Genomic DNA, 15,737 nt, shown 5'->3' with positions numbered 1-15,737 from the left:
GGTGAAAGGACATGTGATGTTTTGCTGGAGCAGATGCTTGAGGGGACATGTGATGTTGAGAAAAAGTATACGTATAACCCGATGGACAGTCAATGATGCCATTGAATTGGTTTGATTTACAGCTCTGTGCTGGTCTTCATTAGGCTTTGCTGATCTGGTCTTCACTGACAATGCTCTTGCATTGGTTTGCCTTGCTTTCTTGGCTGATCTTCACTTGTCGTGACTTTAAAGAGAAAAATACACCAAAGAACTTCTGGTGGTATTCTAGCTGCTTCTTGCCACTTCTACAGTCTCATGCTGATTAGCAGAACCTTGCAGTTTCTTCTGGATCAACCCATTGCTACTGATTCCTGTTAGGTGGTTACTGAGTGGACTGAACTGCTGCTACTGATTTGTGTGGACTGGACTGCGGATAATGAAGATTGGAGTCACCCAAAAGAACTATTTCTAAACAGATCTACAACCCCCATTTCCTACTAACTGTCTTTCCCCTACCTCTGGTGGGTGGTAGGCTAAGAGGGAGGTTGAAGTGTTAAAGAACCATAATTAAAGCAGGTTTTGAAAACACCTAAGCCTACAGAGATGCATATGGCCATTCCTTTCTTTTTACATGGATGTTAGAGACCCAAACTCAGGTCTTTGCGTTTGTGTAACAGACACTTTACCTAGAGTGCCATCTGCCTAGCTTTCCAAAAACTTACAAATTTGAAGTTCAATATTGTTCTTATTGCTTATGCTTTTGCTATCAACCCAACAATATGAATTACAGTGCCCATATGTCCTTTTAGGAGTCATATAAAGTTACTTCTTACATTTGGGTATTTGACTCATTTGGAATTAATCCTTACATATGATGTCAAGTAGATGCATAGCTTTATTCTTTTATGGGTTATAATTCTGCCTCACACATAGACATTAATTTTCCGGTAGCATTATTATAAGGACTGTCTTTCTCTATTTTATTATTTTTCCCCATTCATAAAGTATTGTTAACAATTAACTCATGAATTTAGCTTCTGTCTCTCACTTCTATTTCATTGCTCTATGCTTCCTTATTCTAATACTGTATTCCCTCACTGCCATTGACTTAGAAAAAAATTCTTTAAAAGATTTTTTTGTTAAAAAATATGTGTATGGGTCTTTTACCTAAATATGTGTCTGTGTACCATGTGCATGCAGTACCCCAGGAGACCATCAGACAGCTGATCCCTGGGACAGAAGTTACAAATGATTGAGAGTTACCATGTGGGTACTAGGATTTGAGGCCAGGTCTTCTGGGAAAAGTGGCCAGCATTCAAAACCTGTGAATCCTTTCTCCAGCTCTTTTGGGAAGTGCTTTGACACACAAAATAATATGACTCCTCCAACTTTGTTGTTTTGCAGGATTGGTTTGTCCATTTAGTGCATTTTTCATTTCTATAGGGAGTTTAGGATCAGTTTGTTAAATTCTTATTAAACAAACAAAATGAGGCCTTGGATATTTGATAGAGATTGGACTTAGTGAGGGATGTATTGCTATCTCAACAGTGCTAAGTGTTCAAAACAACTAATATGAACACTTCTCCATTTATTTGGATCTTAGTTTCTTACAATTGTACATTATAGTTTCCACACACCTGCCTTGTAGCATTACTCAAATTTATTTCTGCACACTTATTATACTACTTTAATATAAATTTTCTTCTGCTTTGAGGTTCTGTTTGTTTATTGCTAATATGTAGAAATAGAATTGATTTTGTATATCGAACTTGCATCCTGTAACATTGGAGACTCATTTATTAGTTCTGAGAGCCTTTCTCTGTAGACTTCAAGGTGTTTTCCTACAGAGAACTGTGCCATCTGCAACAGAGATAGTTTTACTTCTTCCTTCCTACTCTGAAACTATTATTTTTTTCTGTGGCCTATGTGTCCAGGTAAGGGCTTTCAAATAAAACATTGAATAAAAGTGGAAAATGCCTATACCTTTCTCTTGTTCCTGGCCTTAAGAGGTAACTCTTCAGTCTTCTACTGTTAAGCATAATGTCAACTATAAGGTTTTCTAGATGACATTATCTCTGAATTTTCTTAATGTCCCTACTTTGTTCAATAGTTTTATCATGATAGTATGCTGGATTTTGTCAAAATTTTTCCCTTTTGTTGAGATGAACATACTTTGTCCTATATTATTCTAAGGCATTAACTCTAGTTGAGGTCTTTATATATTGACAAACTCTTGAATTTGAATTACTCGGTTAGATTCTGAGTCATGACCTATAATCATTTTTTTTTCCAGAATCTGAGTTCTATTGAAAATATTTTGTTAAGGTTTTCTTTTTTTCTGTCTTCTTAAGGTATTTTGGTTGGTGTTCTTCTTTTTCTCATGATATTATTATGATTTTGTGATTAAAGTTATACTAGTAGTCTCAGCATGAGCTGAGAATATTGCCTGGTCTTCTATTTTCAGAGTGATCTGTGAAGAATTGGTGTGAAATTTGTGATGTAATTTATTATCAAAGCTATAGAGTCTTTGGATTTCTTTTCCCCCAGGAAACTCTTTTGACCATTAATAAAATGCATTTTCTTATCACAAATCTGTGAAGGCTTTCTGTTTGCTCTCTAGTCACTATCAGTTTGTGGCTTTCCAGGAGGATCCAGAATAGTGATACTCAGGGTACTGAGTTTTCTGTGGGTACAGTTCTATCACTTTCGTTTGACATGTGCCAGTTGTGTGTGACAGGCAGCTGGAAGACAGGTGAGCCACTGATGCAGAAGAATGATCACAGGTGTATCTACCCACATGGATGCTGAGGCTTTGGCTCTGGGTTTAGGTGACAGCACAGCTGACAACGGATGCAGGGATGGAGGCAGACAGCTTGCAGGAGCACTGCTTCACCTTTGCTTTTAAGGAAACCTGGCTTCTCCTATTTTTGCTGCATGGAATAAATCGATCTTTCTTCAGACTCACATCATGTTTACTTTACATAAAGGAGGGAGAGAGAGATATATCTACTCAAGGACATATAATATAGGGACATATGAATGTGAACAAGGAACATTAGGGCAATAATAGTATTCAAAAGCTATGATATGAGACTACCAATTCTGAATTACCAATTTATTTTATTTGTTTTTATTTGTTTTGTTAAAAGCAATTGGAACATGAATATGCATACAGATATGCAGCAAGTTGAAAGCAGGTAATGAAAACTCATATTTTTAAAAGGCACATACCCATTAAACCATATTTAAATACAAAGCTCATTGCTGAGTCTTAGACATAAAATATTGATGCTATCATTAGATATTACAGAATATATAACATATTTTAAAATTAGAATCCAAAACTGTAAGGCTGTGAGTGCAAGTTTTATAAGGTAAATTTTAAAGTTACATATCATCAAGGAGAGCAAGTGGAACCTCTGAACAGACAACATAAGGAAAGCTTGAAGTCTCATTGGCTTTCAGGGTTACCTGCAATCTTGTCTTAGTCACACCTAACAGCATATTTGAAGGGAAGAATAATCAAGACTAATTCCACTTTCTTTTCAATTTTTATTCAAAAGGCACTTACAGATGTTCAGGATTCTGAGTATGTACTCTAGTTAATGGAAGACACCTTTTGTCAATATGCATGCGTTGCTCAAGTCTTGTGCTTTCTAAGCGAGGAGACAAGTGAACATATTAATTTAAAAACAGGGCATTTCAAGATGACACTCCTTACATTTCTACTAATGGCCTGTATGAATCAACACAATTAACATCCTTGGCAATTCTGCAGGGGATCTTTAGTGTGTTGGACAGGGTAGTGAGTGTCTAAGCAGTACCCGGAGAAGGCAAAGTGGAAGGAATGAGCAGAGATGAGTATCTTCTACCTTATTGGACATTTTAGAATTATGGAGCACCTCTATGAAGCTTCAGAGGCTTGTTATCATGGACCCTGGGGAGCCATTTATAACAGATCACCACATGCAAGATTACAACCATTGTGGTTTCAAGGGTAGCTCAGACAGACTACAAATATGCCAAGAAAGAGGAGATGAGAGCAGAGATGAGAAAGAAGGAGTGACCTGCTCATCAATAAGGTCCACAAAGGCCTCCTCCATTCTGTTAGGTGATTTTGAGTCTATGGTGTATGGGTCAACATACAGGGTATGCAGAGCTCTGGTGTATAGCCACATAAAATTTCTGAGGGTTGGCTTGACTCTGAGTAGTGTGTGCCCTAGTATGGTGTGTGCCACACCAATGTTTTCAACTAGTGAACTTATTAAGTAAACTTTTATTGGTTAAGAGCCAACTGACTGTGAGGTCTTCCTGATTCATTAAATGCTATTTAAAATGTAAGTACCTCCAGTGACTAGGTCAAAAGCAGTGGTTCTCAACTTGTGAATCATGACCCTTTGGATATCAAAAGACCCTTTCAAAAAGGCCTAAGTCTATCAGAAAATACAGATATTTGTAACTTTAATTTTTTAAAGCCTATTTTTAATGATGCTTTTTAAAAAGTTTTAACTTCCCTTCTAGCCCACCAACCACCAGAAATAGTGGAAAAGAAAGGATACAGGGGAAGTGGACTTGTTTTGAAATGGTTCTTTGGAGCAAATCCCATCTGTGTTATCAGGAAATCAGCAGTTTAATTCACAGGTCAGTAAGTGCCAGCTCAATCCACTCACAAACATTTCATAGATACATTTCATAGTCCAGTTCAGTAGTGATGGGATAGCAATGGTGACATGACCTAGCCAGGCCCCAGGTGAATTGGCACTAGTAAGCAGGAAAGATTTGAACCAGAAGGGACACCAGGAGCAGTCTCAGCTGTGCCTCTCAGCAAAGTGAAAATCATTGAAGATGTGAGAACAACAAGCGTTGTACAGTTAGCTCTATGAGCAAGCCCTCTCACAGTCCACTGAGTGCTAGTTATACTCCCTCCAAACATTATGTGTTCTCCACGGGTCTTGTCTCACCACATGTCTTGTTTTAGCACATGAGTCTGTCTCAGCTGACATCAACTCTGCCAATCAGCCAGAGTTCATGGAAGCAGCAAGAAGCCTCAGCACACCATCAGAAGTCTTTAGTGAATTTCTTTCTATGGAGTCCTGACAAAAGAAGCTCAACTATGCAAAGTAAGGTGGACCAATACGTGTGTGTCATTATCGAAGACTTCTTCATTACATGTCCTTTCACTTGTGCTTGCTTTACAGAACATCCTTTCATCTGTGTCTACTTCAGTGAAACATTCCTTCAAATGTTTGTCCCAGCAAAACACCATTTGACACAATTGACTTTCCAAAGAACCCTTAAGTTTCCACTTCAGATGTTTACATTATGATTCATAACTGTAGCAAAATTGCAGTTATGAAGTTACAACAAACATCATTTTATAGTTGAAGAGTCACTACAATATAAGGAACTATATTAAAGGGTTGCAGCATTAGAAATGTTGAGAACCACTTGACTAGAGAGAAATCTAGGTTGTTGGATCATGAACTATGAAACAGGAAAAGATAGACTGAAGTACTTTAAAATCTATTTTTCCAATTTTCTAAAAAGCCAGTTTTAGAGTTCTGTACTGCCACCATCCTCTGTTTTCCTTAAGCATGCCACTTTTCTTTTTTTGTAACACTTTTATTCTTTTTTGTAGGTTATTTTATTTATTTACATTTCAGATGTTATCCCCTTTCCCCATTCCATCCCCAGAAACCCCCTATCCCATCCTTTCTCCTCCTGCTTCTATGAGGGTGTACCCCCACCCATCCACCCACTCCTGCCTCCCCGCCCTTGAATTCCCTCACACTGGGGAATCCAGCCTTCACAAGACCAAAGACCTCCTCTTCCACTGATGTCCAACAAGGCCATCCTCCACTACATATACAGCTGGAGCCATGGGTCCCTCCATGTGTGTTCCCAGGCTGGACTTTTAGACCCTGGGAGCTCTGGTTGGTTGGTATTATCGCTCTCCCCATGAGGCTGCAATCTCCTTCAGCTCCTTCAGTCTTCTCTCTAATTCCTCCATTGGGGACCTCGTGATCAGTTCAATGGTTAGGTAGGAGCATCTGCCTCTGTATATGTCAGGCTCTGGCAGAGCCTCTCAGAAAACAGGTATATCAGGCTCTGGTTAGCATGCACTTCCTGGCATCCACAACAGTGTCTTTGTTTGGTGACTACACATGGGATGGATCCTCAGGTGGAGCAGTCTCTCCTCCATACTTTGTCTACATATTTGCTCCCATGAGTATTTTGTTACTCTTTCTAAGAGGAACTGAAGCCTTTCTTTTTCTTGAACTTCATGTGGTCTGTGAGTTGTATCTTGGGTATTGTGAGCTTTTGGGCTAATATCCACTTATTAATGAGTGCATACCATGTGTGTTCTTTTGTGATTCAATGCAATACCCATCAGAATTCCAACTCAATTTTTCATAGAGTTAGAAAGAGCAATCTGCAAATTCATTTGGAATAACAAAAAACCCAGGATAGTGAGAACTATTCTCAACAATAAAAGAACTTCTAGGGGAAATCACCATCCCTGATCTCAAGCTGTACTACAGAGAGATAGTGATAAAAACTGCAAGGTATTGGTACAAAGATAGGCAAGAAGATCAATGGAATAAAATTAAAGACCCAGAAATGAACCCACATACCTATGGTCTCTTGATCTTTGACAAAGGAGCTAAAACCATACAGTGGATAAAAAACAGCATTTCCAACAAGTAGTGCTGGATCAACTGGAGGTAAGCATGTAGAAAAGTGCAAATCGATCCATTCTTATCTCCTTAAACAAAGTTCAAGTCCAAGTGCATCAAGGACCTCCACATAAAACCATATACACTGAAACTAATAAAGGAGGAAGTGGGGAAGAGCCTCAAACACATGGGCACAGGGGAAAAGTTCCTGAACAGAACACCAATGGCTTATGCTCTAACACCAGGAATTGAGATATGGGACCTCATAAAATTACAAAGCCTCTGTAAGGGAAAAGACACTTTCAATAGGACAAAATGGCAACCAACAGATTGGGAAAAGATCTTTACCAATCTTATATCCGATAGAGGGCTAATATCCAATATATACAAAAACCTCAAGAAATTAGACTCTAGACAACCAAATAACCCTATTAAAAATGGGGTACAGAGCTAAACAAAGAATTATCAACTGAGGAAACTTGAAGATTCCACCTCACACCAGTTAGAATGGCTAAGATCAGAAACTCAGGTGATAGCAGATGCTGGCAAGGATGTGGAGAAAAAGGAACACTCCTCCATTATTGGTGGGATTGTGAGCTGGGACAACCACTCTGGAAAACAGTCTGGCGGTTTCTCAGAAAATTGGACATAGCATTACCTGAGGACCCAATCATACCACTCCTGGGCATATACCCAAAAGATGCCTCAACATATAATAAGGACACATGCTCTACTATGTTCATAGAAGCCTTATTTATAATGACCAAAAGCTGGAAAGAACCCAGATGTCCTTCAATAGAGGAATGGATACAGAAAATGTGGTACATTTACATAATGGAGCACTATTCAGCATGCCACTTTTCTACAAGGCATATATTTGCTTTCTCAATGTATAGAAAGCAAAGGGGGTGAAAGGCTTCTATAACTTTCTGTTTATTCCTAGAAACTTCCTTGGGCTTGTGAGGTTGTTTGGCTTCCTGAACCACTGACAAGAAAAGAGACCTTCTTTAGGGACAGAGAACAAATTCCTTTTCTCTGGTGGCCAATGTGGCCTTCAGGAAACACCACTACAAGCACCACTCCACTTGAAGGTGTTGTGTTCCATGTCCCTGAGTATTTGCCATACAGATGCAAAGCCACAGAGAGCTGAGCATAGAAGGGCTGGGTACTGTATCACTCCTAGGATCCACAAAGTAAGCTTTTCCCTTTCCCTGGTCAAGATGCAATGACCACAGTTTTATGCTCAATGGGTACTGTCAACTGCACATCATTTTGTCTGAACTGGACATCTGGCAAGAACTGTTCAGAAACTGTTCTATGTGAAAACCCCTTAGCCATGACTTGGCACCTTCGTATGGTTTGAGTACGATAGAAGATATTTCCCAAAGGTTTATGTGCTGGAAAATTGGTCCCTCCACAAGCCATGTCTTAAGTATGGAACATTAAAGTCTGGGTCTAGTGTGTGATCCCTCGGGTTATTAGGGCTACAGCTTTCTGGGATGGAGAATTGATAGATTAATTCAATTCTCTTGGGATGCCTGAGTTAGCAGCTGCCTTGTATTTCTCCTCTTCTTCCTCCTGTTCCTCTTTCTCTTTCTCCCCTTCCTCTTCATCCTCTCCCTCCTCAACAAGGTCTTGCTGTATAGCCCAAGCTGGTCTTGAATGCAACAATTTCTTACACAAGTCTGCTGTGCCTGGGGTCCTCGGCCTGGACCACTATGCTTAGCTTCTGAGTTCCTTCTTGAGTACAGACATGGCTGGCCTCTAGCAGCACCACTTCTTATTTTGTAACAAAACATGGTATCCTTAATGGCCAGAGATACCATTATACTATTTGGATATGCAGGCCTCAAAGCTGTGAACCTATTTTTCTTTACTACGTTAGCCTAACTTCAATGGTTTTGGTTTTTTTTTTAAATAGCAACAAACTATACCTCAAACAGACATTAAACATAACGAGTAAACACAAGAGGAGTTGCAGGAGAGCTGGGGAGAGCCTCAAATACTTGCATAGCCACCCAGCACTGACAGTTGTTTCTTGAATGAGGAATGAACTAACTATAACACTTTGCTCAGTGGCCTTTTAGGGAAGATGGGTGTACATTTACCAATAAAGTGAAATAATCATCCTTCAGACATCTGTGTAAAGGCCTGTTTAAAATTCTCTGCTACCAATAACGATTACAAGTTATGCTAAATTAGCCAACCTTCCGGGCAAAGACCCTGAGGTATCCACAAAATTGCTTTCTGTTTTCTTTAATAATTTAAGGTATGTAACTATAATTTATTATTCAAAGGATACATAAAGAAACACACATAAATATCACCCACCCACTTACTTCATAAATTTTACTAGGAGACAAACTAAAACATAGAAAATAAGCCTTCCCACAAACTGTAAATATTTGGTGCTAAGGAACACAGTACAGAAAACTGCTCTGGGTTTTACAGCTGAAGAATGCATGAAGAGACAGCTATAATGTCACAGCCAGGGGAGGGCTTTCCACAGCTTGCTCAAACCCTTATTTTAAACAGCACAGAAAAGCCTTTTTTTTCTATTAGCAAAAAGCTACTGTATTTTCAGAAACATATATTATAGGACTTAAAAATTCTTTTAAAATTTTGTTTTAAAATTTCTAAATCCTGTCATCTAAAACATCCCCTTGTTTTGCTTCCTAAAGACATGCTTAGCCTTTCCAAGCCCAGGGATAGCTCCTTCCTCATTTTCTATTCATTTGCTTGCCTGTTTTGAGACAGAGTTTTACACTGTTATTCAGAATAGCCTCAAACTCACTCTGTAGGTTGATCTCAAACTCATGATTCACATGCCTCATCCTCCTGAGTGCTGTCAGATTATCCAAATTACACAAACAAATAAGGAACACTAGTTCTGTAGCTCTGTAGACATTCTGCCTGTGGTTTTAGATCCACCTTGTCTCATTCATGGACAAAGACAAGTGTGTCTATGGTCAATTGAAAAACAACTCTTCTTAATAAATGATTATTCTTTGATTTTTAGCTACTATAGTTCTTCTGAGCTAGGTAAACTGTCTCCCTTTCTTTTCTCCCTCACAATCCCTTTACTCTCTTTCTGGTTTTCCTAAAGAATAAAGAATTTCATGTTCAAATACATTGCATTGCATGGATGGCCTGCCAAGAATTGCCAGTAGAGAACTTAAGCAAATGATAAAAATAATTAAAATTTCATCGGGGGTTGGGGGTATAGTTGAAGTGACAGGGTCTGTGACTAGAATGTATGAGATCCCATGTTCAATTCCCAGCCCCATAATAAATAAAAATGGCAGGTAGGTGGATAGATGGCCATCCACTCTGAATTACTGCAGATGAAGATGATTCCAAACAGCATACACGGCACAACCCTCCTCCTAGGAGAGACCATTCTGCCTTGATTCCACTTCTACTCCATCTGTGCCTCAGGATCTTACAATTCTATTCTGGATTATTATGGTGTCTGATTATGTGGTGCTTATCCATGAGAAAAGGCCATCAGAGAAAGAGAGATTTGGTATAAAAAAAATAAATGAATCTTCAAGTTCCCAGGACACAGTGTACTGACATGGGAAAGGAAGGGCCAGGAAGAGTATGCTAATTGGTGTACTCCTTTTCTTTCAAAAAAATAAACAGGCCTTATGATTTGTTAGTGTTAGAAGTTAAAGAGATTTAAATGAGCCCTCCTGAAACCCAGTTCCATGCCATTTCTAACTTCACCCTATGTATACAAAAGGCATCCTCAGAGTCAACCAGGATTAAGGACGCTATTTCTACAGCAGAGCCAGTGAGGTCTTGTTTCTTCCCATGCTCTTTCCCCAAGTATTTGGTGCTCTAGGGATTCTATAGCCATAACAGTTAAGCAAAAGAGACAGTGACAAAGAAGTGATTAGGTCTTAAGAAAAATGCTGAAACACGGCCTTTGGTCTTTCTAGCTTAGTATACATGCAAAGTCTGCAAAGTTATTTTCTATCATCAGACTCACAATTGCCCTAGAATACTCTGCTTAGGGAAGTACATATTTTCTTTTCTTGTATTAAATAAATGAATCTAGATATGAAAATGAAGTTCCATGAGAATGGGGCTATAATGTTCAGAATATGCTGTTCCTCAGCCCAAAATATTTTGACCCTTAAGATCTTCCTGGACAGGGTGCTACCGGGGCCTGGTTTATGCTTCTCTGTCTATCCCTGTGTCCTTGCCCATATTGCTCCAATGATTAAACTTTAGCTTAATCTTCACACACTCAGTTTCTGTGGTGAAAACATCCCCCACTGACTTTTTCAAATTGGATGTCATCCTTACAATCTCACAGGTGAAGTACCAGTTTATAGATGATGAAACTAATTCTTAGATGTTAAAACAGGATGTTTTTATTGCATGGATAGGTAACAGATGAAGTAAAATTCAAATTTAGAATTATCAAGATTCACATCACTTTTCTCCCTTGTATTGTTATAAAAGAAGTTCTTTCTTGACTCAAATTCAGTCAGAAAGAAAGCATCTGCTGAAGCTCCATTCACTAAAACTACTCACCCTGAAGCAAATTATATCAAACACAGTATTCCCACCATCCAACACAGTATAGCAAATACAGTATGCCCTCCATCCAGCAAATTCAGTGCATCAAATTTAGTATTCCTACCATGCAACAAATACAGAGTATCAAATGTAATGCACCCTCCATCCAACAAATACAGGACATCACAGAAGATGAAAGCTGTGCTGGTGTTTGTCAGGTTGATACAAAATAGAGACATCTATGAAGAGGGAGCCTTGGTTGAAGAATTGGATCCACCAGACTGCCATAGGGGTATGTCTTCAGGGACATTGTCTTGACTGATGATTGGAAGAACCCACCCCACTGTGCCCAGCACCAACATGGGGCAAGTGGACCTCGATTATATAAAATAAACAGCTGCATGTGTTCTAGGGAAGCAAAGGAGTAAGTAGCATTGTTCTATTGCTCCTGACTCTGATCTTACTCGAATTCCTGCCTCATCTTCTTCTCTGATAGAAGCAATGAGGAAGAAGGGTAAGTAGATCACCACCACCACCCCGGGTTGGTGTTGGTCATGGTGTTTTGCTGTAACCCTAGAACAGGAGCACAGAGATGGGCTGGCCGGTCCTATATTTGGAGTGTTCACAGTTTTCTAGGAATGCTAACTACTCAGTTTATGGATGAACAATTTAAATTTAGGCCATAAAGGAAAAACAGAAAACAAGAGTAAAGCCATGAGATTCATACAGGATTAGAGTAATTTTAAATTACTCATTTTATTAGACAAAACACACTACCAATTTTAAGCCTTTAGTAGTCATTCTTCACTGGCATCATTTCTAGAAATTCATAGAGAAAATAGCTTCCATTCCAGTCTTTAAAATAAGCAAAAGATGATTAAATGAAGAAGTTTCCCATATTCTAGTTCTTACATATGCCCTCATGATTGCTGTTGTCTCAGAACTGGTTAATATCCTCTTCATATCAGTTCCTATTTGTTGTTTTAAAGCATTTTAAAGGAAACTTCATATTGTTACTATAAAGAAAGAAAACAGCCAATACTTTCCATAAATAGATAGCAGCTATGGAAATAAATACAATAGAACAGAATGACAACTCTTAAGGACACATTGCTGAAGTGAATAGCTCCAAGCCTGCAGTCAGGTCTGCCTCTTCCAAATGAAGACTAGTAGGGATGTGACAGGTGTTAAGAAAAACCTAGCTGCTCCAAACTAATCTTTTTCCTGGAAATAATCAAGAGGATTTGAAAGGGATCCTGAACACAAGTAATCTCAATTCATGAGTTGATGCTACTTAACACTGTCCTCAAATTGCATCAATATCTTCCTGAGGTTTCACATGGTGAGCTGGGGAATATGAATGAACTGTGGGAAACAGTTTAGAGATCTGCAACTGACCTTTTCATTCACTCACTCATTCATTAATTCACTCATTCATTCATCTAATCTGGATTACTCTCAGCAATTAACCAGAAAAGAAGGAAGGGAGAGAAAGAGATGGAGGGAATCAGGAAGAGCAGAAGGTAAGGGGGAGGGTTGGTCTTGTGTAGAAGACAGAGTAATTATCATAATTTTTAAAAGATTGTAATGACAAAGATTAAACAAAACATAACACATATCATTGAAAGTACGCCTTGCATGAGCCATGCCTTGACTGAGAAATACTCATGGCCAGGTGGGTACATAGAGAATACTCTGTGGTCATCAGAACTGCCCTGCTCATCAGTACCATGGCTTTGATCAGTGTCACCCTGCAGGCATTTTTCCTTCTTCCTTTTTGGCACAATTTCACTAAGGCTTTCTTTAAACTTGCAGATAAGAGGGATGGCAAAGACTGGGATTTCCTGCCCCACCCCAGCACTGTGGACAGGTAGTTTATTTCATTGTCTTATTTTCATATTTGGGTTGCCTTGAACTAACTGTAAGAGAACTTACAGTATCTTCATTTTTCAAAATTGCTAATCCCTAAATGGAAAAACAAACAAACAAACAAAACTTAGAGTACTTTCTTTTAATTCTTTTTTTCTGTTTTTTTGATTTTTTGGATATTTTATTTACATTTCAGATGTGATCCCCTTTCCCCATTTCCTCCCCACCCAGGAACCCCCTATCCCATCCCCCTCCTCCTGCTTCTATTAGGATGTGCCCCCACCTCCCCACTCACAAGTTCCCCCACTCTGAGGCATCCAGCCTTCACTGGACCAAGGACTTCCTTTCTCACCTATGCCCAACAATGCCATCCTCCCTTACATATACAGCTGGAGTCATGGGTCCCTCCCTATGTGCTCCCAGGCTGGTGGTTTAGACCCTGGGAACTCCTGTTGGTTGGTATTGTGGCTCTCCCCATGGAGCCGCAAACCCTTTCAGCTCCTTCTGTCTTCTCTCTCACTCCTCCGTGATTAGTTCAATGGTTAGCTGTGAGTGTCTGCCTCTGTATATTTCAGGCTCTGACAGACCTCTAAGGAGACATCTAGCTATGTCAGGCTCCTGTCAGCATGCACTTCCTGGCATCCACATCAGCATCTACCTTTGGTGACTGCACATGGGATGGATACCCCTATGGAACAGTCTCCAGATGACTCCTCCTTTAGTTTCTGTCCCATGCTTTGTCTCCATATTTGCTCCCATGAGTATTTTGTTACTCCTTCTAAGAAGGACCAAAGTACCCACACTTTGGTCTTCTTTCTTTATGAGCTTCATGTGGTCTGTGAGTTGCATCTTGGATATTGCAAGCTTTTGGGCTAATATCCACTTATCAGTGAGTAAATACCATGTGTGTTCTTTTGTGATTGGGTTACCTCACTCAGGATGATATTTTCTAGTTCTATCCATTTGCCTAAGAATTTCTCAAATTCATTGTTTTTAATAGCTGAGTAATACTCCATTGTGTAAATGTACCACATTTTCTGTATCCATTCCTCTGTTGAAGGACATCTGGGTTCTTTCCGGCTTCTGGCTATTATAAATAAGGCTTCTATGAACATAGTGGAGCATATGTCCTTGTTATATGTTGGAGCATCTTTTGGGTATATGCCCAGTAGTGGTATAGCTGGGTCCTCAGGTAATGCTATGTCCAATTTTCTAAGCAATCACCAGACTGATTTTCAGAGTGGTTGTACCAACTCACAATCCCACCAGCAATGGAGGAATGTTCCTTTTTCTCCACATCCTCGCCAGCATCTGCTATCACCTGAGTTTCTGATCTTAGCCCTTCTGACTGGTGTGAGGTGGAATCTCATGTTTGTTTTGATTTGCATTTCCCTGATGACTAAGGATTTTGAACATTTTTTTTAGATGTTTCTTGGCCATCAGAGTTTCCTCAGTTGAGAATTTTTTGTTTAGCTCTGTACCCCATTTTTAATACGGTTATTTGGTTGTCTGGAGTCTAATTTCTTGAGTTCTTTGTATATATTGGATATTAGCCCTCTATCAGATGTGGAATTGGTAAAGAACTTAGTGACATCCTTTACAATAGTCACAAATAATATAAAATTCCTTGGTGTGAATCTAACCAAGCAAGTAAAAGATCTGTATGACAAGAACTTCAAGTCCCTGAAGAAAGAAATCAAAGCAGATCTCAGAAGATGGAAAGATCTTCCATGCTCATGGATTATAAAGATTGATATAGTAAAAATGGCCATGTTGCCAAAAGCAACCTACAGATTTAATGCAATCCCCATCAAAATTCCCAATCAATTCTTCACAGAGATAGAAAGAGCAATTTTCAAATTCATTTGGAATAACAAAAAACCCAGGATAGTGAGAACTACTCTCAACAATAAAAGAATTTCTGGGAGAATCACCATCCCTGACCTCAAGATGTACTACAGAGCAATAGTGAAAAACAAACAAACAAACAAACAAACAAACCCTACATGGTATTGGTACAGAGACATGCAAGGAGATCAATGGAATAGATTTGAAGACCCAGAAATGAACCCACTTGATCTTTGACAAAGGAGCTAAAATCATCCAGTGGAAAAAGGACAGCATTTTCAACGGTGCTGGGTCAACAGGAGGTCAGCATGTAGAAGAATGCAAATTGATCCATTCTTATTTCTTGTACAAAGCTCAAGTCCAAGTGGATAAAGGACCTTCACATAAAACCAGAAACACTGAAAATAATAGAAGAGAAGGTGGGGAAGACACTCTAATACCTGTGCACAGGGGAAAAGTTCCTGAATAGAACACCAATGGCTTATGCTCTAAGATCAAAAATTGACAAATGGGAGCTCATAAAATTGCAAAGCTTCTGTAAGGCAAAGGACATGGTCAATAGCACAAGACAGCAACCAACAGATTGGGAAAAGATCTTTTTTTAAATTCTTAAATAAAAATATATCATCTTCTTTTTTCCTTTTCATTCCTCAAACCCCTCTAAACCCCTCTAAATGTATATATTTGAAAATATGAACGTGTAATATATTCCCAAATATATAAGTACAACCTGCATAATCTGTACATGTTACTTGAATGAAGACGACACCAAAAGACATAGAGGAAAAGGGAAGCTCACAGGTCCCCAATCCTAGACAAATGGCTATAGGTAAC

At 39.1% G+C, this 15,737-nt stretch overlaps 1 protein-coding gene across 1 annotated transcript in view; it reads right to left on the bottom strand.

Annotated features, from left to right (window-relative positions):
* Positions 1-15,737, bottom strand: part of Gpr158 (G protein-coupled receptor 158) — a 342,907-nt gene that overhangs the window by 45,497 nt on the left and 281,673 nt on the right. The window lies entirely within an intron of this gene.

This window comes from Arvicanthis niloticus, chromosome 8 (assembly GCF_011762505.2).
Source record: "Arvicanthis niloticus isolate mArvNil1 chromosome 8, mArvNil1.pat.X, whole genome shotgun sequence".
Taxonomy (NCBI): domain Eukaryota; kingdom Metazoa; phylum Chordata; class Mammalia; order Rodentia; family Muridae; genus Arvicanthis; species Arvicanthis niloticus.
Note: the sequence above shows the minus strand (reverse complement) of the source record. Positions and strands in the feature narration are given on the sequence as shown.